Source organism: Coregonus clupeaformis, unplaced genomic scaffold (genome assembly GCF_020615455.1).
Source record: "Coregonus clupeaformis isolate EN_2021a unplaced genomic scaffold, ASM2061545v1 scaf0582, whole genome shotgun sequence".
Lineage (NCBI taxonomy): Eukaryota > Metazoa > Chordata > Actinopteri > Salmoniformes > Salmonidae > Coregonus > Coregonus clupeaformis.
Window position 1 is genome coordinate 192,143 of NW_025534037.1, and position 23,288 is coordinate 215,430.

Genomic DNA, 23,288 nt, shown 5'->3' on the forward strand with positions numbered 1-23,288 from the left:
TTCAGTGGTCTGGTTCATATAGATTAGTTGAATAGTCTGGTTCATATAGTTAGTTCAGTAGTCTGGTTCATATAGTTAGTTGAGTAGTCTGGTTCATATAGGTTAGTTCAGTAGTCTGGTTCATATAGTTAGTTCAATAGTCTGGTTCATATAGTTAGTTGAGTAGTCTGGTTCATATAGTTAGTTCAGTAGTCTGGTTCATATAGTTAGTTCAGTAGTCTGGTTCAAATAGTTAGTTCAGTAGTCTGGTTCATATAGTTAGTTCAGTAGTCTGGTTCAAATAGTTAGTTCATTAGTCTGGTTCATATAGTTAGTTGAGTAGTCTGGTTCATATAGTTAGTTCAGTAGTCTGGTTCATATAGTTAGTTCAGTAGTCTGGTTCAAATAGTTAGTTCAGTAGTCTGGTTCATATAGTTAGTTGAATAGTCTGGTTCATATAGTTAGTTCAGTAGTCTGGGTTCATATAGTTAGTTGAGTAGTCTGGGTTCTATAAGTAGTTAGTTCAGTAGTCTGGTTCATATAGTTAGTTCAGTAGTCTGGTTCATATCGTTAGTTCAGTAGTCTGGTTCATATCGTTAGTTCAGTAGTCTGGTTCATATAGTTAGTTCAGTAGTCTGGTTCATATAGTTAGTTCAGTAGTCTGGTTCATATAGTTAGTTCAGTAGTCTGGTTCATATAGTTAGTTCAGTAGTCTGGTTCATATAGTTAGTTCAGTAGTCTGGTTCATATAGTTAGTTCAGTAGTCTGGTTCCATATAGTTAGTTCAGTAGTCTGGTTCATATAGTTTGTTCAGTAGTCTTGTTCATATAGTTAGTTCAGTAGTCTGGTTCATATAGTTAGTTCAGTAGTCTGGTTCATATAGTTAGTTCAGTAGTCTGGTTCATATAGTTAGTTCAGTAGTCTGGTTCATATAGTTTGTTCAGTAGTCTTGTTCATATCGTTAGTTCAGTAGTCTGGTTCATATAGTTAGTTCAGTAGTCTGGTTCTTATAGTTACAGTGGGGAAAAAAGTATTTAGTCAGCCACCAATTGTGCAAGTTCTCCCACTTAAAAAGATGAGAGAGGCCTGTAATTTTCATCATAGGTACAGGTCAACTATGACAGACAAAATGAGGAAAAAAATCCAGAAAATCACATTGTAGGATCTTTAATGAATTTATTTGGAAATTATGGTGGAAAATAAGTATTTGGTCAATAACAAAAGTTTCTCAATACTTTGTTATATACCCTTTGTTGGCAATGACACAGGTCAAACGTTTTCTGTAAGTCTTCACAAGGTTTTCACACACTGTTGCTGGTATTTTGGCCCATTCCTCCATGCAGATCTCCTTTAGAGCAGTGATGTTTTGGGGCTGTCGCTGGGCAACACGGACTTTCAACTCCCTCCAAATATTTTCTATGGGGTTGAGATCTGGAGACTGGCTAGAGCCACTCCAGGACCTTGAAATGCTTCTTACGAAGCCACTCCTTCGTTGCCGGGCGGTGTGTTTGGGATCATTGTCATGCTAAAAGACCCAGACACGTTTCATCTTCAATGTCCTTGCTGATGGAAGGAGGTTTTCACTTAAAAATCTCACGATACATGGCCCCATTCATTATTTCCTTTACACGGATCAGTCGTCCTGGTCCCTTTGCAGAAAAAACAGCCTCAAAGCATGATGTTTCCACCCCCATGCTTCACAGTAGGTATGGTGTTCTTTGGATGCAACTCAGCATTCTTTGTCCTCCAAACACGACGAGGTTGAGTTTTTACCAAAAAGTTATATTTTGGTTTCATCTGACCATATGATATTCTCCCAATCCTCTTCTGGATCATCCAAATGCACTCTAGCAAACTTCATACGGGCCTGGACATGTACTGGCTTAAGCAGGGGGACACGTCTGGCACTGCAGGATTTGAGTCCCTGGCGGCGTAGTGTGTTACTGATGGTAGGCTTTGTTACTTTGGTCCCAGCTCTCTGCAGGTCATTCACTAGGTCCCCCGTGTGGTTCTGGGATTTTTGCTCACCGTTCTTGTGATCATTTTGACCCCACGGGTGAGATCTTGCGTGGAGCCCCAGATCGAGGAAGATTATCAGTGGTCTTGTATGTCTTCCATTTCCTAATAATTGCTCCCACAGTTGATTTCTTCAAACCAAGCTGCTTACCTATTGCAGATTCAGTCTTCCCAGCCTGGTGCAGGTCTATAATTTTGTTTCTGGTGTCCTTTGACAGCTCTTTGGTCTTGGCCATAGTGGAGTTTGGAGTGTGACTGTTTGAGGTTGTGGACAGGTGTCTTTTATAGTGATAACAAGTTCAAACAGGTGCCATTAATACAGGTAACGAGTGGAGGACAGAGGAGCCTCTTAAAGAAGAAGTTACAGGTCTGTGAGAGCCAGAAATCTTGCTTGTTTGTAGGTGACCAAATACTTATTTTCCACCATAATTTGCAAATAAATTCATAAAAAATCCTACAATGTGATTTTCTGGAAAAATTCTCAATTTGTCTGTCATAGTTGACGTGTACCTATGATGAAAATTACAGGCTCTCTCATCTTTCTAAGTGGGAGAACTTGCACAATTGGTGGCTGACTAAATACTTTTTTCCCCACTGTAGTTCAGTAGTCTGGTTCATATAGTTAGTTCAGTAGACTGGTTCATATAGTTAGTTCAGTAGTCTGGTTCATATAGTTAGTTGAGTAGTCTGGTTCATATAGTTAGTTCAGTAGTCTGGTTCATATAGTTAGTTGAGTAATCTGGTTCATATAGTTAGTTCAGTAGTCTGGTTCATATAGTTAGTTCAGTAGTCTGGTTCATATAGTTAGTTGAGTAGTCTGGTTCATATAGTTAGTTCAGTAGTATGGTTCATATAGTTAGTTGAGTAGTCTGGTTCATATAGTTAGTTCAGTAGTCTGGTTCATATAGTTAGTTGAGTAGTCTGGTTCATATAGTTAGTTGAGTAGTCTGGTTCTATATAGTTAGTTCAGTAGTCTGGTTCATATAGTTAGTTCAGTAGTCTGGTTCATATAGTTAGTTCAGTAGTCTGGGTTCATATAGTTAGTTGAGTAGTCTGGTTCATATAGTTAGTTCAGTAGTCTGGTTCATATAGGTAGTTCAGTAGTCTGGACTCAGTCAGCATGTCATTGTACCGTGTGTATTCCAAGTCAGATTTAATTTCAGTATTTTTTACTTCCCTACGAATTCCCAACTTTATGCATCAATAATATTTTCTTCTGGTAAGCAACTTTTTTAAGACTCTCTTAAGCAATATGTCAAGTCAGTGTCAACTATTGTGCAAGCTCGGTAGTCAAACAGTTTAGATTTTCGTATGGCAAGGCTTTTAGTCTTCTGCCTGCAGTATGTGAGAACGGCAAGGCGATCCCCGTAGGACGGTTGGTAGGCGCTTAGCTGGTCATCACTCGTGAGTGGAAGCACACTTTCATCACTCTAATGCAGGGAAGAAAATCTAAATAATATATTTTCCATTGACATAAAACATCAATAGTTGTATAAGTTCATAACCATAATTTACTTCAAGTGGGGAGTTATTACAAAATATATGTAATTTGAACCAGTGGAAATGTATTGAATAAACAGCTTGATTCCAGGGAAAACAACACTATCTGGATTTATCTTCACTTTTGCACCTTCTCTTTCTCCATCTCTCTTATAGTCTCCTCCGGAACTTTCCTGCCTCGTAGGAAACTATAAAAAGTCATCCATCCTGTACACACACATTTGACATGTACACTTGAACTGATGATTTCTTTAATGATCCAATGATAGCATATCGTTACCTTAACAACCTTTCTCTACAGTCCAATACATTGAATCCAACACACAGCAAACCACTCCATACCAGAGTTACACTTTTCAAGGTGCATAAAGATGGAAGAATTCAGATATGACGGCATTGTTTTTACTACTGGTCCACAGAGTTCTTAAACTACGGTGTGCAACATGGTTCAGTGTACCAGTAAATCAGCACAATCTACTTTTAAATTGTATTTAACTCGGCAAGTCAGTTAAGAACAAATTCTTATTTACAATGACGGCCTACCCCGGCCAAACCCTCCCCTAACCTGGACAACGCTGGCGCCGCCTATGGGACTCCCCGATCACGATACAGCCAGGGATTGAACCCGGGTCTATAAGTATACCTCTAGCACTGCAATACAGTACCTTAGACCGCTGCGCCACTCGGTCCACCACCTTGGAGCTAAAATTGGGATCAAGTATACTGTGTTCATGACAAAACAAAAATTAGTAATGGAGAGCACTGTACAATACGGCAAACTTAGCAAACAAGGTATTTGTGGTAAGTACATGGGGGCCACCATCTTTATGCATCTTCACCATTAACACAATCCATGAAGTGGATATTATGCACTTTACGGGCCTGCACATTACAATCCTGCAGTGCACGCAAGGTCCCCCTGCTCAAGCCAGCGCATGTCCAGGCCCGTCTGAAGTTTGCCAATGACCATCTGGATGATCCAGAGGAGGAATGGGAGAAGGTCATGTGGTCTGATGAGACAAAAATTGAGCTTTTGGTCTAAACTCCACTTCGCCGTGTTTGGAGGAAGAAGAAGGGATGAGTACAACCCCAAGAACACCATCCCAACCGTGAAGCATGGAGGTGGAAACATCATTCTTTGGGGATGCTTTTCTGCAAAGGGGACAGGACGATTGCACCGTATTGAGGGGGAGGATGGATGGGGCCATGTATCGCGAGATCTTGGCCAACAACCTCCTTCCCTCAGTAAGAGCATTGAAGATGGGTCGTGGCTGGGTCTTCCAGCATGACAACAACCCGAAACACACAGCCAGGGCAACTAAGGAGTGGCTCCGTAAGAAGCATCTCAAGGTCCTGGAGTGGCCTAGCAAGTCTCCAGACCTGAACCCACTAGAACATTTTTGGAGGGAGCTGAAAGTCCGTATTGCCCAGCGAAAGCCCCCGAAACCTGAAGGATCTGGTGAAGGTCTGTATGGAGGAGTGGGCCAAAATCCCTGCTGCAGTGTGTGCAAACCTGGTCAAGACCTACAGGAAACGTATGATCTCTGTAATTGCAAACAAAGGTTTCTGTACCAAATATTAAGTTCTGCTTTTCTGATGTATCAAATACTTATGTCATGCAATAAAATGCAAATGAATTACTTAAAAATCATACAATGTGATTTTCTGGATTTTTGTTTAGTCTCTCACAGTTGAAGTGTACCTATGATAACAATTACAGACCTCTACATGCTTTGTAAGTAGGAAAACCTGCAAAATCGGCAGTGTATCAAATACTTGTTCTCCCCACTGTATATCCATCTATATCTATATTATAGACAGTTGTATTAACCCTAACCCTGTTGGGTGATGGTTATATATCCATCTATATCTATATTATAGACAGTTGTCCTAACCCTAACCCTGTTGGGTGATGGTATATATATATACATCTATATCTATATTATAGACAGTTGTCCTAACCCTAACCCTGTTGGGTGATGGTATATATATATACATCTATATCTATATTATAGACAGTTGTCCTAACCCTAACCCTGCTGGGTGATGGGATATATATATAAATCTATATCTACCGTTGAAGTCGGAAGTTTATATACACTTAGGTTGGAGTCATTTAAACTCATTTTTCAAGCACTCCACACATTTCTTGTTAATGAACTATAGTTTTGGCAAGTCGGTGAGGACATATACTTTGTTTATGACAGTCATTGTTTACAGACAGATTATATCACTTATAATTCACTGCATCACAATTCTAGTGGGTCAGAAGTTTACATACACTAAGTTGACTGTGCCTTTAAACAGCTTGGAAAATTCCAGAAAATGATGTCATGGCTTTAGGAAGCTTCTGATAGGCTAATTTACATAATTTGAGTCAATTGGAGGTGTCCATGTGGATGTATTTCAAGGCCTACCTTCAAACTCAGTGCCTCTTTGTTTGACATCATGGGGAAATCAAAACAAATAATCAGCCAAGACCTCAGAAAGATAATTGTAGACCACAAGTCTGGTTCATCCTTGGGAGCAATTTCCAAACGCCTGAAGGTACCACGTTCATCTGTACAAACAATAGTGCGCAAGTATAAACACCATGGGACCCACGCAGCCGTCATACCGCTCAGGAATGAGAGCGTTCTGTCTCCTAGAGATGAACGACTTTGGTGCGAAAAGTGCAAATCAATCCCAGAACAACAGCAAAGGACCTTGTGAAGATGCTGGAGTAAACAGGTACAAAAGTATCTATATCCACAGTAAAACGAGTCCTATATCGACATAACCTGAAAGGCCGCTCAGCAAGGGAGAAGCCACTGCTCCAAAACCTCCATAAAAAGCCAGACTACGGTTTGCAACTGCACATGGGGACAAAGAACATACCTTTTGGAGAAATGTCCTCTAGTCTGATGAAACAAAATAGAACTGTTTGGCCATAATGACCATCGTTATGTTTGGAGGAAAAAGGGGAACGCTTGCAAGCCGAAGAACAGCATCCCAACCGTGAAGAACAGGGGTGGCAGCATCATGCTGTGGGGGTGCTTTGCTGCAGGAGGGACTGATGCACTTCACAAAATAGATGGCATCAAGAGGAAGGAAAATTATGCGGATATATTGAAGCAACATCTCAAGACATCAGTCAGGAAGTTAAAGCTTGGTCGCAAATGGGTCTTCCAAATGGACAATGACCCCAAGCATACTTCCAAAGTTGTGGCAAAATGGCTTAAGGACAACAAAGTAAAGGTATTGAGTGGAGCCATCACAAAGCCCTAGACCTCAATCCTATAGAAATGTGTGGGCAGAACTGAAAAAGCGTGAGCGAGCAGGAGGCCTACAAACCTGACTCAGTTATACCAGCTCTGTCAGGAGGAATGGGCCAAAATTCACCCAACTTATTGTGGGAAGCTTGTGGAAGGCTACCCGAAACGTTTGACCCAAGTTAAACAATTTAGAGACAATGCTACCAAATACTAATTGAGTGTATCTAAACTTCTGACCCACTGGGAATGTGATGAAAGAAATAAAAGCTGAAATAAATCATTCTCTCTACTATTATTCTGACATTTCACATTCTTAAAATAAAGTGGTGATCCTAAATGACCTAAGACAGGGAATTTCTACTAGGATTAAATGTCAGGAATTGTGATAAACTGAGTTTAAATGTATTTGGCTAAGGTGTATGTAAACTTCCGACTTCAACTGTATCTATAAAAGTGCTGATCCAATGAGGCGTGGTGGTGACAACATATTTTTAGCTGCTGTCAAACCTGACAACATTAAACGTCTTTTCTGTAATGATAGTGGTGAATTATCATTAAGTGATAACAGTTTTGGGGAACAAAGTATGATGATATCCACTGCAGTATATAAGACAGAGGGTATCACTTTCCAAAACAATGTCCCCTGGTCACTCCCAGTACATATGATTAAATGAGTCCAAGGCACCTTGATTCATAGATCTTACAGAGAGGTTATGATTTTCATTAAATTATGTTTTCTAGGTGGAAGGTTTACCCTGTGTATGAGATTAAAATGTATCAGCTGATAATTAGGATTGTTAGATGAACCCACTAAGTTCCTGATGAACTCAACTGGTGAGCCTCTTTAGCAGCTAGTTCCATGGACACACTGATTTCAATGTCCTTTGCCAAGGTCAGATGACTTTCAGTCAACAGTCTCTTTTGTGTAGCTTCACCCGCAGCCCACATACTAGTCTGTCTCTAATGATGTCATTTAGAACAGCATTAAACTCAGTGTTCTGGTAGTTTCTTTAATGCAGCAGCAAACATTGTTACTGATTCTCCCTCTTCCTGATGTCTCTCCTGTGGAACCTGAACCTTTCAGCATGAATTAGTGGTTCTGGTGAAAAATGTCCTTTAAGTATCTCCACAATATCCCCATACGTCTTATTACCTGTTCTGTCTGGCTGTAGCAGGCTGCCTAGTAAATTAAATGTCTTTGGCCCCATTACACTAAAAACATGTAGGCACAATGTTGTCCCATACATGTCTGTTCTGTATATGAGCTCCACTGCTCAATACTTTCATCAAACTGTCCAATGTTTCCAACAATTCCAGCCATTTTCGTTTCTCAATAAGCTCCTGATTGTCACTCACTTCAATATTATCCTCAACCACAGCAATATTTTCCTCAGTCATGTGATCTTCATTCACTTCACTCACTGACGTTTCCTCCTAAATTCGCTCATTTAGCAGATTTAATTAAAAGGTTTGTCTTCACAGATGAATAAATGTCCTTTCCTTTAATCACTGTATTTCTCCTTTTTAATCACGTTGTTTTCCGCTCCGATGTCCGTCTCCAGTCCTTTTCTGCCAGTCCATGACGATGTTAACTCCAGTGGTGGAAAAAAGTACCCAATTGTCATACTTGAGTAAAAGTAAAGATACCTTAATAGAAAATGACTAAACTAAAAGTGAAAGTCACCCAGTAAAATACTACTTGAGTAAAAGTCTAAAAGTATTTGGTTTTAAATATACTTAAGTATCAAAAGTAAATGTAATTGCTCAAATATACTAAAGTATCAAAAGTAAAAGTACAAGTATAAATCATTTCAAATTCCTTACATAAAGCAAACCAGACGATTTTCTTGTTTTTAAAATTTACGTTCAGCCAGCCACAAATTTACGTACACCCCCAACATTCAGACAATTTACAAACAAAGTTTAGTGAGTCTGCCAGATCAGAGGCAGTAGGGATGTTCTCTTGATAAGTGCGTGAATTGGAACATTTTCTGTCCTGCTAAGCATTCAAAATGTGAGAGTACTTTTGGGTGTCAGGGAAAATGTATGGAGTAAAAAAGTACATTATTTTCTTTAGGAATGTAGTGAAGTAAAGTAAAAGTAGTCAAAAATATAAATAGTAAAGTAAAGTACAGATACCCCCAAAAAACTACTTAAGTAGTACTTTAAAGTATTTTTACTTAAGTACTTTACACCACTGGTTAACGCTCTTTCTTAGCTAGCTGACTATGCACACAGTTGTAAAAACCCACTTCTTCCAGACAGAATAGTTCCTGTAGATTCAGACTTACTTATCGCCAATCTGTTTTTATGTCTCAGTGGGTTTCATAACCACGTCTGTATAACAATTCAATAATGATGAGACGGGAGACAGGAATCAGTTCAACCTTTTATCTGAACGTGATCATCTCAACACATACAAACCCCCATGATGCTCTGCAGCACAACCCCAATATACAACAAATATATAAATAAGTAAATGGACACGAAACAAAACTCAGAGAGGAATTTAAATGTTCAGTTGTAGAAAGTAGGGCCATGGGATAGGGTCAGAAAGGTCAGTATGTTTGATAACTGGTTACACAGGTGACATAACAAGCATAATGTCCATTATAACACAGTGAAGTAGAGGTGGGAGCTAAAAGCAGACATGGACAGTGAGACGGTGTGAGGAGGTCAGGGGTGAAACACTAGATCAGGACAGGTAGAAATGGCAGGGCTGGAAATAGACACAGAGACACATTCTGATCATGGCTCAGACCTGACCTGAGACACCCAAACAGAAGAAGCCATAGCAAGTCCTGTCCAGTAGGCTATATGGGATTCCTTTCATCAAAAATCCTACACATGGAAATGTGTCCAGGTGTGTGTGTGTCCAGTGTGTGTGTGTTTCCCAGTGTGTGTGTGTGTGTCCAGTGTGTCTGTGTGTGTCCAGTGTGTGTGTGTGTCCAGTATGTTTGTGTGTGTCCAGTGTGTGTGTGTGTGTGTGTGTGTGTGTGTGTGTGTGTGTGTGTGTGTGTGTGTGTGTCTGTGTGTCTGTGTGTGTGTGTCTGTGTGTGTCCAGTGTGTGGACACACACAGTCTGTGTGTGTCCAATGTAGCTCAGCTGGTAGAGCACGGCGCTTGTAACGCCAAGGTAGTGGGTTCGATCCCGGGACCACCCATACAAAAAAAAAAAAAAATGTATGCACGGATGACTGTAAGTCGCTTTGGATAAACGTCTGCTAAATGGCATATTATTATTATATTATTATTATGTGTGTGTCCAGTGTGTCTGTGTGTGTCCAGTGTGTGTGTGTGTCCAGTGTGTTTGTGTGTGTCCAGGTGTGTGTGTGTGTGTGTGTGTGTGTGTGTCCAGTGTGTATGTGTGTGTGTGTCCAGTGTGTGTCTGTGCGTCCAGTGTGTGTGTGTGTGTGTCCAGTGTGTATGTGTGTGTTTTGTGTCCTGTGTGTGTGTGTTCAGTGTGTGTGTGTCCAGGTGTGTGTGTGTTCAGTGTGTGTCCAGTGTGTGTTCAGTGTGTGTGTGTGTCCAGTCAGTGTGTGTGTGTTCAGTGTGTATGTGTCCAGTGTGTGTGTGTTCAGTGTGTGTGTGTGTGTTCAGTGTGTGTGTGTCCATTCAGTGTGTGTGTGTGTGTGAGTCCAGTGTGTTATGTTTGACACAGGGACACTGAAGAGTCAAAAAAGTAATGATCAACCCTAAACCCTGGATAGAGGGGCTCAGTGAATGTGGAGTGGAATGTGTTCAGGTGGGTCAGTGTGTCAGAGGAGACTCTGTAGAAGGACAGAGTGCCGGCTGGCCAGTCCAGATACACTCCTACTCTGTGGGAGCTGGAGGAGGGGACGTCTATGGCAGTGGGGTTATCATTGTGCCAGGCATAGTAACTGTTGTCAGAGCAGCTCAGACTCCAGGACTTGTCATTGTATCCAATCCTACAGTCACTACCCCTCCTCTCCAGCTGATTCCTTTATATGCCACTCCTATATCAGCCCCTCTCCCACTCCACTCTACCTCCAGTAACAGCGCCCAGTCAAACCCTCTCTACACAGCACCTGTCTCCAGACCTCAAATCTCTCTGGATGATCAGAATACTGGCTGCTCCTCTCTCCTCCTATATGTCACCTTTCTGTTCTCCTCAGACAGAGAGAGGAATCTGTTTACTGTGTTTGGGTCCAGTGTGAGATCACAGACATCTGATGGATGAAACCAGACACAATATTAGAAATCATCATCATTCACATTAGAATGTTAACTCACTTTTCACTAATTCATTTAATGTAGATGTTTCTAGGTATCAAAAAGGAGAACTTAAGGTAACTTTAGATTTGTTGAATGATCATATGTTATACTGTATGGTAATATAAAACACACATATTCCCATTAATTACACACACACACACTGAACACACACATTTCTAATGTAACAGGAACACGCCACACACAGACACACACATTGTCAAAGCAACTCTTTGTAAACTTTGGTGTCCCTGATTTGTGCTTCTGTAGAACTACAGCTGATATTTAATATGACCAAGTAAGTAATGATGGTGGTCTTTGACTTTGACTTCACTTGAATTAAGACTTATTCTTAGTCATATTCTTCACAGCAGTCAACACTCACATTTTCTAAGTCCAGGTTTCATTGTGTTCTCTCCACCATGTTCCACACTGTAGCGGTAAGCAGAAGAACAGACAGTCATTGAGTGATAAACGTACACACAATGTGTGTGTGTGTGTCCAGTGTGTGTGTCTGTGTGTGTGTGTGTGTGTGTGTCCAGTGTGTGTGTGTCCAGTGTGTGTGTGTGTGTGTGTGTGTGTGTGTGTGTGTGTGTGTGTGTGTGTGTTTGTCCAGTGTGTGTGTGTGTGTGTGTGTGTACTGATACACGTGCACACACACACACACACACACACACACACACACACACACACACACAAACACACACACACACACACACACACACACATACACTCACACACACACTCACACTGGACACACACAATGGACACACACACACAAACAGTCAGCACATAACTTTGTCCAAGTGTGTGTGTGTCCAATGTGTGTCCACTGTGTGTGTGTGTGTGTGTCCAGCGTGTGTGTGTCTGTGTGTCATTGAGTGATAGACATGCACACACACACACACACACACATTAGACACACAAACACACACACACAAACATTCAGCATATAACTTGTGTGTGTCCAGTAGTGTGTGTGTGTGTGTGTCCAGAGTGTGTGTGTGTGTGTCCAGCGTACGTGTCTAGGTGTGTGTGTGTGTCTAGTGTGTGTGTCCAATGCGTGTGTGTCCATTTTGTGTGTGTGTGTCCAGTTTGTCTTGTGTGTGTGTCTAGTGTGTGTGTGTGTGTCCAGTGTGTGTGTCCAATGCGTGTGTGTCCATTTTGTGTGTGTGTGTCCAGCATGTGTGTGTGTGTATGTGTGTGTGTGTGTTTCCAGTGTTTGTGTGTGTGTCCAGCATGTGTGTGTGTGTGTGTGTCCAGTGTGTGTGTGTGTGTCCAGTTTGTGTGTGTGTGTCCAGTGTGTGTGTGTCCATTGTGTGTGTCCAGTTTGTGTGTGTGTGTCCAGTGTGTTTGTGTGTGTGTTCAGTGTGTGTGTGTGTGTGTGTCTATTTTGTGTGTGTGTGTGTCCAGTTTGTGTGTCTGTGTCCAGTGTGTGTGTTTGTGTGTGTCAAGGATGTCAAACAATGTGTGTGTATGTGTGTCTGTGTGTCCAGGTGTGAGTGTCCAGTGTGTGTGTGGGTCCATTGTGTGTTTGTGTACAGTGTGTGTGTGTGTGTGTGTGTGTGTGTGTGTGTCTGTGTGTCCAGTGTGTGTGTGTGTCCAGTGTGTGTGTGTGTGTCAAGTGTGTGTGTGTATGTGTGTGTCAAGTGTGTGTGTGTGTGTGTGTGTCCAGTGTGTGTGTGTGTGTGTGTGTCTCCAGTGTGTGTGTGTCCTGTGTGTGTGTGTTTGTGCCCAGTGTGAGTGTGTCCAGTGTGTCTGTGTGTGTGTGTCAAGGATATGTCCAATGTGTGTGTGTGTGTGTCCATTGTGTGTGTCCAGTGTGTGTGTGTGTGTCCAGTGTGTGTGTGTGTGTCCAGTGTGTGTGTCCAGTGTGTGTGTTTGTGTGTGTCAAGGATGTCAAACAATGTGTGTGTATGTGTGTCTGTGTGTCCAGTGTGTGTGTGTCCAGTGTGTGTGTTTGTGTCCAGTGTGTGTGTGTGTGTGTGTGTGTGTGTGTGTGTGTGTGTGTGTGTGTGTGTGTCTGTGTGTCCAGTGTGTGTGTGTGTGTGTGTGTGTGTGTGTGTGTGTCCAGTGTGTGTGTGTGTGTCCAGTGTGTGTGTGTGTGTGTGTGTGTGTGTTTGTGTGTGTGTCTCAGTGTGTGTGTTTCCTGTGTGTGTGTGTTTGTGTCCAGTGTGAGTGTGTCCAGCGTGTGTGTGTGTGTGTGTGTGTATCCATTGTGTGTGTCCAGTGTGTGTGTGTGTGTGTCCAGTGTGTGTGTATGTGTGTGTGTCCAGTGTGTGTGTCAATGTGTGTGTGTGTGTCCAGTGTGAGTGTGTGTGTGTGTGTGTGTGTGTGTCCAGTGTGAGTGTGTGTGTGTCCAGTGTGTGTGTGTGGAGTGGGTCCAGTGTGTGTGTGATCTGTGTCCAGTGTGTGTGTGTCCAGTGTGTGTGTGTGTGTGTGTGTGTGTTTGCATGTGTCCAGTGTGTATGTGTCAAGTGTGTGTGTGTGTGTGTGTCCAGTGTGTTCAGTGTCTGTGTCCAGTGAGTGTCCTGTGTCCTGTGTGTGTGTGTATGTGTGTGTCCAGTGTCCACATACACTCACACACACACTCAAACTGGACACACACACACAAACAGTCAGCACATAACTTTGTGTGTGTGTTTCCAGTGTGTGTGTCCAGTGTGTGTGTGTGTGTGTGTCCAGCGTGTGTGTGTCTGTGTGTCATTGAGTGATACACATGCACATACACACACACACACACACACACACACACACACACACACACACACACACATTAAACACATACACACACACACACACACAAACATTCAGCATATAACTTTGTGTGTGTCCAGTATGTGTGTGTGTGTGTGTCCAGAGTGTTTGTGTGTCCAGCGCGTGTGTGTGTGTGTCTAGTGTGTGTGTGTGTCCAGCGTACGTGTCTAGTGCGTGTGTCCATTTTGTGTGTGTGTGTCCAGCATGTGTGTGTGTGTATGTGTGTGTGTGTGTTTCCAGTGTTTGTGTGTGTGTCCAGCATGTGTGTGTGTGCCCAGTGTGTGTGTGTGTGTCCAGTTTGTGTGTGTGTGTCCAGTGTGTGTGTGTCCATTGTGTGTGTCCAGTTTGTGTGTGTGTGTCCAGTGTGTTTGTGTTTGTGTTCGGTGTGTGTGTGTGTGTGTGTGTGTCTAGTTTGTGTGTGTGTGTGTCCAGTTTGTGTGTCTGTGTGTGTCCAGTGTGTGTGTTTGTGTGTGTCAAGGATGTCAAACAATGTGTGTGTATGTGTGTCTGTGTGTCCAGTGTGTGTTTGTCCAGTGTGTGTGTGTGTCCAGTGTGTGTTTGTGTCCAGTGTGTGTATGTGTGTGTGTGTGTGTGTGTGTGTGTGTGTGTGTGTGTGTGTCTGTGTGTCCAGTGTGTGTGTGTGTGTCCAGTGTGTGTGTGTGTCAAGTGGGTTTGTGTGTGTGTGTGTCAAGTGTGTGTGTGTGTGTGTGTGTGTGTGTGTGTGTGTGTGTGTGTGTGTGTGTGTGTGTGTGTGTGTGTGTGTGTGTGTCCAGTGTGTGTGTGTGTCTCCAGTGTGTGTGTGTCCTGTGTGTGTGTGTTTTTGTCTAGTGTGAGTGTGTCCAGCGGTGTGTGTGTGTGTGTGTCAAGGATATGTCCAATGTGTGTGTGTGTGTCCATTGTTTGTGTCCAGTGTGTTGTGTGTGTGTGTGTGTGTGTGTGTGTGTGTGTGTCTGTGTGTCCAGGTGTGTGTGTGTGTGTGTGTCCAGTGTGTGTGTGTGTGTGTGTGTGTGTCCAGTGTGTGTATGTGTGTGTGTCAAGGATGTCAAACAATGTGTGTATGTGTGTCTGTGTGTCCAGTGTGTGTGTGTCCAGTGTGTGTGTGTGTCCAGTGTGTGTGTTTGTGTCCAGTGTGTATTTGTGTGTGTGTTTGTGTGTGTGTGTGTGTCTGTGTGTCCAGTGTGTGTGTTTGTGTGTGTCCAGTGTGTGTGTGTGTGGAAAGGTGTGTGTGTGTGTGTGTGTGTGTGTGTGTGTCTAGTGTGTGTGTGTGTGTGTGTGTGTGCTTGTGTGTGTGTGTCCAGTGTGTGTGTGTGTCTCCAGTGTGTGTGTGTCCTGTGTGTGTGTGTGTGTGTCCATTGTGTGTGTCCAGTGTGTGTGTGTGTGTCCAGTGTGTGTGTGTGTCCAGTGTGTGTGTCCAGGTGTGTGTCAAGTGTGTGTGTGTGTGTGTGTCCAGTTTGTTTGTGTGTCCAGTGTGTGTGTGTGTCCAGTGTGAGTGTGTGTTTGTGTGTGTGTCCAGTGTGAGTGTGTGTGTGTCCAGTGTGTGTGTGTGTGTGTGTGGGTCCAGTGTGTGTGTATCTGTGTCCAGTGTGTGTGTGTGTGTCCAGTGTGTGTGTGTGTGTGTGTGCGTTTGCATGTGTCCAGTGTGTATGTGTCAAGTGTGTGTTTTTGTGTGTGTGTCCAGTGTGTTCAGTGTCTGTGTCCAGTGTGTGTCCTGTGTCCTGTGTGTGTGTGTGTGTGTGTGTCCAGTGTCAACACACACTCACACACACACTAAACTGGACACACACAATGGACACACACACACAAACAGTCAGCACATAACTTTGTCCAAGTGTGTGTGTGTCCAGTGTGTGTCCAGTGTGTGTGTGTGTGTGTCCAGCGGTGTGTGTCTGTGTGTCATTGAGTGATACACATGCACACACAATGGATACACACACACACACATTAGACACACACACACACACACACACAAACAGTCAGCATATAACTTTGTGTGTGTCCAGTGTGTGTGTGTGTGTGTGTGTCCAGCGGTGTGTGTGTGTGTCCAGTGGGTGTGTCCAATGCGTGTGTGTGTCCACCATGTGTGTGTGTATGTGTGTGTGTGTCCAGGGTGTGTGTGTGTGTCCAGTTTGTGTGTGTGTGTGTGTCCAGTTTGTGTGTGTATGTGTCCAGTGTCTATGTGTCCAGGTGTGTGTGTGTGTGTGTGTGTGTCCGTTTGTCCAGTGTGTGTGTGTGTGTGTGTGTGTGTGTGTGTCCAGTGTGTGTTTGTGTGTCCAGTGTGTGTGTGTGTGTCCAGGTGTGTGTGTGTGTGTGTGTGTGTGTGTCAAGTATGTGTGTGTGTGTGTGTCTGTGTGTCCAGTGTGTGTGTGTGTCCAGTGTGTGTGTGTGTGTGTGTCCAGTGTGTGTGTGTGTGTGTGTCCAGTGTGTGTGTCCAGTGTGTGTGTGTGTTTGTGTCCAATGTGAGTGTATGTGTCCAGTGTGTGTGTGTCCTGTGTGTGTGTATGTGTCCATTGTGTGTGTCCAGTGTGTGTGTGCGTGTGTGTCCAGTGTGTGTGTGTGTGTGTCCAGTGTGTGTGTGTCTGTCCATTGTGTGTATCCAGTGTGTGTGTGTGTGTCCAGTGTGTGTGTGTGTGTCCAGTGTGTGTGTGTGTTTGTGTCCAGTGTGAGTGTGTGGACACACACTGGACCCACACACACGCACTGGACACACACTGACCAACACGCACACACACACACACTGGACACACACACACACACACACACACACACACACACACACACTGGACACAGACAGACACACTGGGACACACACACACTGGACACACACACACACACACACACACACTGGACACACACACACACACACACACACACACACACACACACTGGACACAGACACTGACACACACACACACACTGGACATACACAAAGGACAAACACACACACACTGGACACACACATACACACACACTGGGGACACACACACAAACGGAAACATACACTGGACCAACACACACACTGGACACACACACACTGGACACAAACACACACACACCAACACACACACACTGGACACACACACACTGGACACACACACACTGGACACACACATACACACACACACACAAACACACACACAGGACCCACACACTGGACACACATACACACACACACACACACACACACACACACACACACACACACAGTCAGCATCTAACTTAGTCCAAGTGGTGGTCAGAATGTTTGTCTTAACTAGCCTGATAACTCCAACATGTCTGATATGAACATTGACATAAACCCTCTACATACTTGAGTTTCTCCAGTCTGCAGTGTGGATCCTCCAGTCCAGCAGAGAGCAGTCTGACTCCTGAGTCTCCTGGGTGATTGTAGCTCAGGTCCAGCTCTCTCAGGTGTGAGGGGTTTGACTTCAGAGCTGAGGCCAGAGAAGCACAGCCTTCCTCTGTGACTAGACAGCCTGACAGCCTGCAAAGAGTCAAATCATATTAAAACCACACCTATTCTTTTGTGGTGAAAATAGTGGCAGTATATTTTTTCTACATTTGCAGATACATCAGTGTCCTGAAACCTGCCATATCTATTCATAAATGAATGTATCATTATTAGAAATGACAAATTATCATAATATTGCTTGTAGATAGAAAAAAACATATTACAAATATTTGAGTAGACTGACCAGACCAGTTTAAAAAGCAGTATCATTCAAAAGACAGACAGTGAGGTATCAGATTTAGATTGTATTGAGTATACAGTCCACACCATATCTAGTTTGACAGTGAAGCTAACATTTTAGATGTGGCTCTATACTCCAGCATTTTGGATTTCAGATCAAATGTTTTATATGAGGTGACAGTATATAATGTCACCTTTTATTTGAGGGTATTTTAATACATATCTGTTTCAACATTTAGAAATGAAAACACTTTATGTATCTAGTCCTCCCATTTGAAGAAGTCATAAGTATTTTGACCAATTCACTTATAGTGTATTAAAGTAGTCAAAAGTTTAGTATTTGGTCCCAAACTCGTTGGTTGCATTTGCAGTTTGTTTTGGTTGTGTTTTGGGTTATGTTTTGCCCGATAGTAACTGAATGGTGGATGATGACTGGATTAATTCTGTCTAAGTGAGTAGATAACATGTTTCTAAACACTACTGAATGAATCGTGATGATGCCATGATTAAGAAAAATCATGAATGAATCATGAATAATAATGAGTGAGAAAGTTACAGAGGCTGACAACAAAACATGCTAACCTCTCACCATTACCAATAACAGAGGGGGTATGATCCCTTGTTCCTCTGTAACTTTCTCATTCATCATCATTCACGATTCATTCATGATTATTCATAATCATGGTAGCATCCAAATGAATGTAGAAGTCTTCAGAAACATCTTCTATTCTTACTGACAATACAAGTGAAGTGACTCCAAAATGACAGGACATTATTCACCATTCAGTTTCTATTGGGAAAAACATTATCCAAAACACAACCAAGACAAACTGCAAATGTATTCAACAAGTTTGTAGAATCACAAGCTTGATGTAATCACTGCAGGTAAGGAATATGGGACCAAATACTAAACTTATGACTACTTTAATACAATATCAGTGAATTTGTCAAAATTATTACGGCTTTTCAAATGGGAGAACTAGATACATAAAGTGCTTTCGTATCTAAACAGTGAAACATATATATGTATGAAAAAGCTCAAATAAAAGGTGACATTCTGTACTGTTGCCTAATATGAAACATTCTATCTCAAATCCAACAGGCTGGAGCATAGCACCAAATGTAAAACTGTAAGCTTCACTGTCCAAACACATATGGTGTGGACTATGTGTGCCTGGTAAACACATGTACATCTGGTGAACAGTTATCACTTGTTGACCAACTACAGGAATACTGACCTCAGAGTCTCCAGTTTACAGTGGGGGATTCCCAGTCCAGCAGAGAGCAGCTTCACTCCTGAATCCCTTCAGGTCATTGTTACTCAGATCCAGCTCTCTCAGGTTTGAGGGGGTTTGACTTCAGAGCTGAGACCAGAGATGCACAGCCTTCCTCTCTGACTAGACAGCGTGACAGCCTGCAAAGAGTCAAATCATATTAAAACCACACTGCTATTCTTTGGTGGTCAAAATAGTGGCAGTATATTTTTTCAACATATTCAGATATATCAGTGTCCTGAAACCTGCCATATCTATTCATAAATTAATTTATAATTATTAGAAATTATCAGATTATTGCTTCTAGATAGAAACATGTACAGTGAGGGAGAAAAAAAATAATAATAATATTGTGTGTAGAGAGAAACATGTATAGTACAATTATTTGAGTAGACTGACCAGAGCAGTTTAAAAAGCAGTATCAGTCAAAAGACAGACAGTGAGGTATCAGATTTAGATTGGATTGAGTATACAGTCCACACCATATCTATTTTGACAGAGAAGTAACATTTTAAATGAAAGCACTTTATATATCTAGTCCCCCATTTGAAGAAGTCAAAAGTATTCTGACCAATTCACTTATAATGTATTAAAGTAGTCAAAAGTTTAGTATTTGGTCCCAAACTCGTTGGTTGCATTTGCAGTTTGTTTTGGTTGTGTTTTGGGTTATGTTTTGCCCGATAGTAACTGAATGGTGGATGATGACTGGAGTAATATTCTGTCTAAGTGAGTAGATAACATGTTTCGAAACACTACTTAATTAATCCTGATAATGCCAAGATTAAGAAAAATCATGGATCAATCATGAAAAATTATGAGTGAGAAAGTTACAGAGGCTACAACAAAACATGCTAACCTCTCACCATTACCAATAAAAGAGGGGGTATGATACTTGTACCTCTATAACTTTCTCATTCATCATCATTCACGATTCATTCATGATTATTCATAATCATGGTAGCATCCAAATGAATGTAGAAGTCTTCAGAAACATCTTCTATTCTTACTGACAATACAAGTGAAGTGACTCCAAAATGACAGGACATTATTCACCATTCATTTTCTATTGGGAAAAACATCATCCAAAACACAACCAAGACAAACTGCAAATGTATTCAACAAGTTTGTAGAATCACAAGCTTGATGTAATCACTGCAGGTAAGGAATATGGGACCAAATACTAAACTTATGACTACTTTAATACAATATCAGTGAATTTGTCAAAATTATTACGGCTTTTTCAAATGGGAGAACTAGATACATAAAGTGCTTTCAGTATCTAAACAGTGAAACATATATATGTATGAAAAAGCTCAAATAAAAGGTGACATTCTGTACTGTTGCCTAATATGAAACATTCTATCTCAAATCCAACAGGCTGGAGCATAGCACCAAATGTAAAACTGTAAGCTTCACTGTCCAAACACATATGGTGTGGACTATGTGTGCCTGGTAAACACATGTAGATCTGGTGAACAGTTATCACTTGTTGACCAACTACAGGAATACTGACCTCAGAGTCTCCAGTTTACAGTGGGGATTCCCCAGTCCAGCAGAGAGCAGCTTCACTCCTGAATCCTTCAGGTCATTGTTACTCAGATCCAGCTCTCTCAGGTTTGAGGGGTTTGACTTCAGAGCTGAGACCAGAGATGCACAGCCTTCCTCTCTGACTAGACAGCGTGACAGCCTGCAAAGAGTCAAATCATATTAAAACCACACTGCTATTCTTTGGTGGTCAAAATAGTGGCAGTATATTTTTTCAACATATTCAGATATATCAATGTCCTGAAACCTGCCATATCTATTCATAAATTAATGTATAATTATTAGAAATTATCAGATTATTGCTTCTAGATAGAAACATGTACAGTGAGGGAGAAAAAAAAATCATAATATTGTGTGTAGAGAGAAACATGTATAATACAAATATTTGAGTACTGACCAGACCAGTTTAAAAAGCAGTATCAGTCAAAAGACAGACAGTGAGGTATCAGATTTAGATTGGATTGAGTATACAGTCCACACCATATCTATTTTGACAGAGAAGCTAACATTTTAAATGAAAGCACTTTATATATCTAGTCCCCCATTTGAAGAAGTCAAAAGTATTCTGACCAATTCACTTATAATGTATTAAAGTAGTCAAAAGTTTAGTATTTGGTCCCAAACTCGTTGGTTGCATTTGCAATTTGTTTTGGTTGTGTTTTGGGTTATGTTTTGCCCGATAGTAACTGAATGGTGGATGATGACTGGAGTAATATTCTGTCTAAGTGAGTAGATAACATGTTTCGAAACACTACTTAATTAATCCTGACAATGCCAAGATTAAGAAAAATCATGGATCAATCATGAAAAATTATGAGTGAGAAAGTTACAGAGGCTACAACAAAACATGCTAACCTCTCACCATTACCAATAAAAGAGGGGGGTATGATACTTGTACCTCTATAACTTTCTCATTCATCATCATTCACGATTCATTCATGATTATTCATAACCATGGTAGCATCCAAATGAATGTAGAAGTCTTCAGAAACATCTTCTATTCTTACTGACAATACAAGTGAAGTGACTCCAAAATGACAGGACATTATTCACCATTCATTTTCTATTGGGAAAAACATCATCCAAAACACAACCAAGACAAACTGCAAATGTATTCAACAAGTTTGTAGAATCACAAGCTTGATGTAATCACTGCAGGTAAGGAATATGGGACCAAATACTAAACTTAAGACTACTTTAATACAATATAAGTGAATATGTCCAAATTATTACGACTTTTCAAATGGGAGCACTAGATACATAAAGTGCTTTCATTTCTAAACAGTAAAACAGATATGTGTGAAAATACCCTCAAATAAAAGGTGACATTATGTACTGTCGCCTAATATGAAACATTCTATCTCAAATCCAAATTGCTGGAGCATAGCACCAAATGTAAAACTGTAAACTTCACTGTCCAAACACATATGGTGTGGACTATGTGTGCCTGGTAAACACATGTGGATCTGGTGAACAGTTATCACTTGTTGACCAACTACAGGAATACTGACCTCAGAGTCTCCAGTTTACAGTGGGGATTCCCCAGTCCAGCAGAGAGCAGCTTCACTCCTGAATCCTTCAGGTCATTGTTACTCAGATCCAGCTCTCTCAGGTGTGAGGGGTTTGACTTCAGAGCTGAGACCAGAGAAGCACAGCCTTTCTCTGTGACTCCACAGCCTGACAGCCTGCAAAGAGATCATCATGATTTCACCAACACACTGTTAATTTAACACCAGTAGTGTAGAAGGACAATGGCAGATACATTTGGTTTATTCTCTTAAACAACATATAGATGAATATTCCGTCTCCTAGAATGGTATGGTCATATTGTTATACTAATGTGAACACCAATGCACTGATTCAGTAAGTTTTTCAATTTAATATTATACATTATATATATATTATAATACATATATTTCTCTAAACTGAATATTTCTTCCTGATGATTAGTACTTAAATGTCATTTTATGTACTCACAGAGCAGCTCTGGAGGCTTTGACCACTGGCAGCAGCCTCAGAAGACCTTCCTCTGATCTGGAGTATTTCTTCAGGTCAAACACATCCAGCTCCTTTTCTGAAGTCAGCAGCACAAAGACCAGAGCTGACCACTGTGCAGGTGACAGTTTGGCTTCTGAGAGACTTCCTGATCTCAGGTAACTTTGGATCTCCTCCACTAGAGAATGGTCATTCAGTTCATTCAGACAGTGGAACAGATTGATGCACCTCTCTGGAGAGGGATTCTCCCTGAACTTCTCCTTGATGTACTTGACTGTTTCTTCATGGCTCTGTGAGCTGCTTCTTGTCTTTGTCAGTAGACCTCGTAAGTGCTTCTGATTGGACTCCAGTGAGAGGCCCAGAAGGAAGCGGAGGAACAGGTCCAGGTTTCCCGTCTCACTTTGTAAGGCTTTATCCACAGCACTCTTGTAGAAAGTAACTTCAGGCTTGTCTCTGAACAGCGCAAAAAAGTTCCTGGACGTTGATTGAGGTTTGGCCATTAGATTCTCATTGTTGTTGATGAATGAGAGGAACACATATACAGCAGCCAGAAACTCCTGAATGCTCAGATGCACGAAGCAGTACACCTTGTCCTGGTACAGCCCACATTCCTCTTTAAAGAGCTGTGTGCACAATCCTGAGTACACTGATGCTTCATTGACATCAATGCCAGCCTCTTTCAGGTCTTCTTCATTGAAAATTAGATTGCCCTTCATAAGCTGTTGAAAAGCCAGTTTTCCCAGTGACAGAATGCTCTCTTTATTCCAGTGTGGACCTGTCTCTTCTTTCCCAAGATACTTTTCATTCTTCTGTTTGGTATGAAACACCACAAGGTGTGAGTACATCTCAGTCAGAGTATTGGGCATCTCTTCTCTCTTATGTTTCAACATGTGTTCAAGGACTATTGCAGAAATCCAACAGCAGACTGGAATGTGGCACATGATGTGGAGGCTCCTTGATGTCTTTATGTGTGAGATGATTCTGCTGGCCAGGTCCTTATCACTGAATCTCTTCCTGAAGTACTCCTCCTTCTGTGGGTCATTGAAC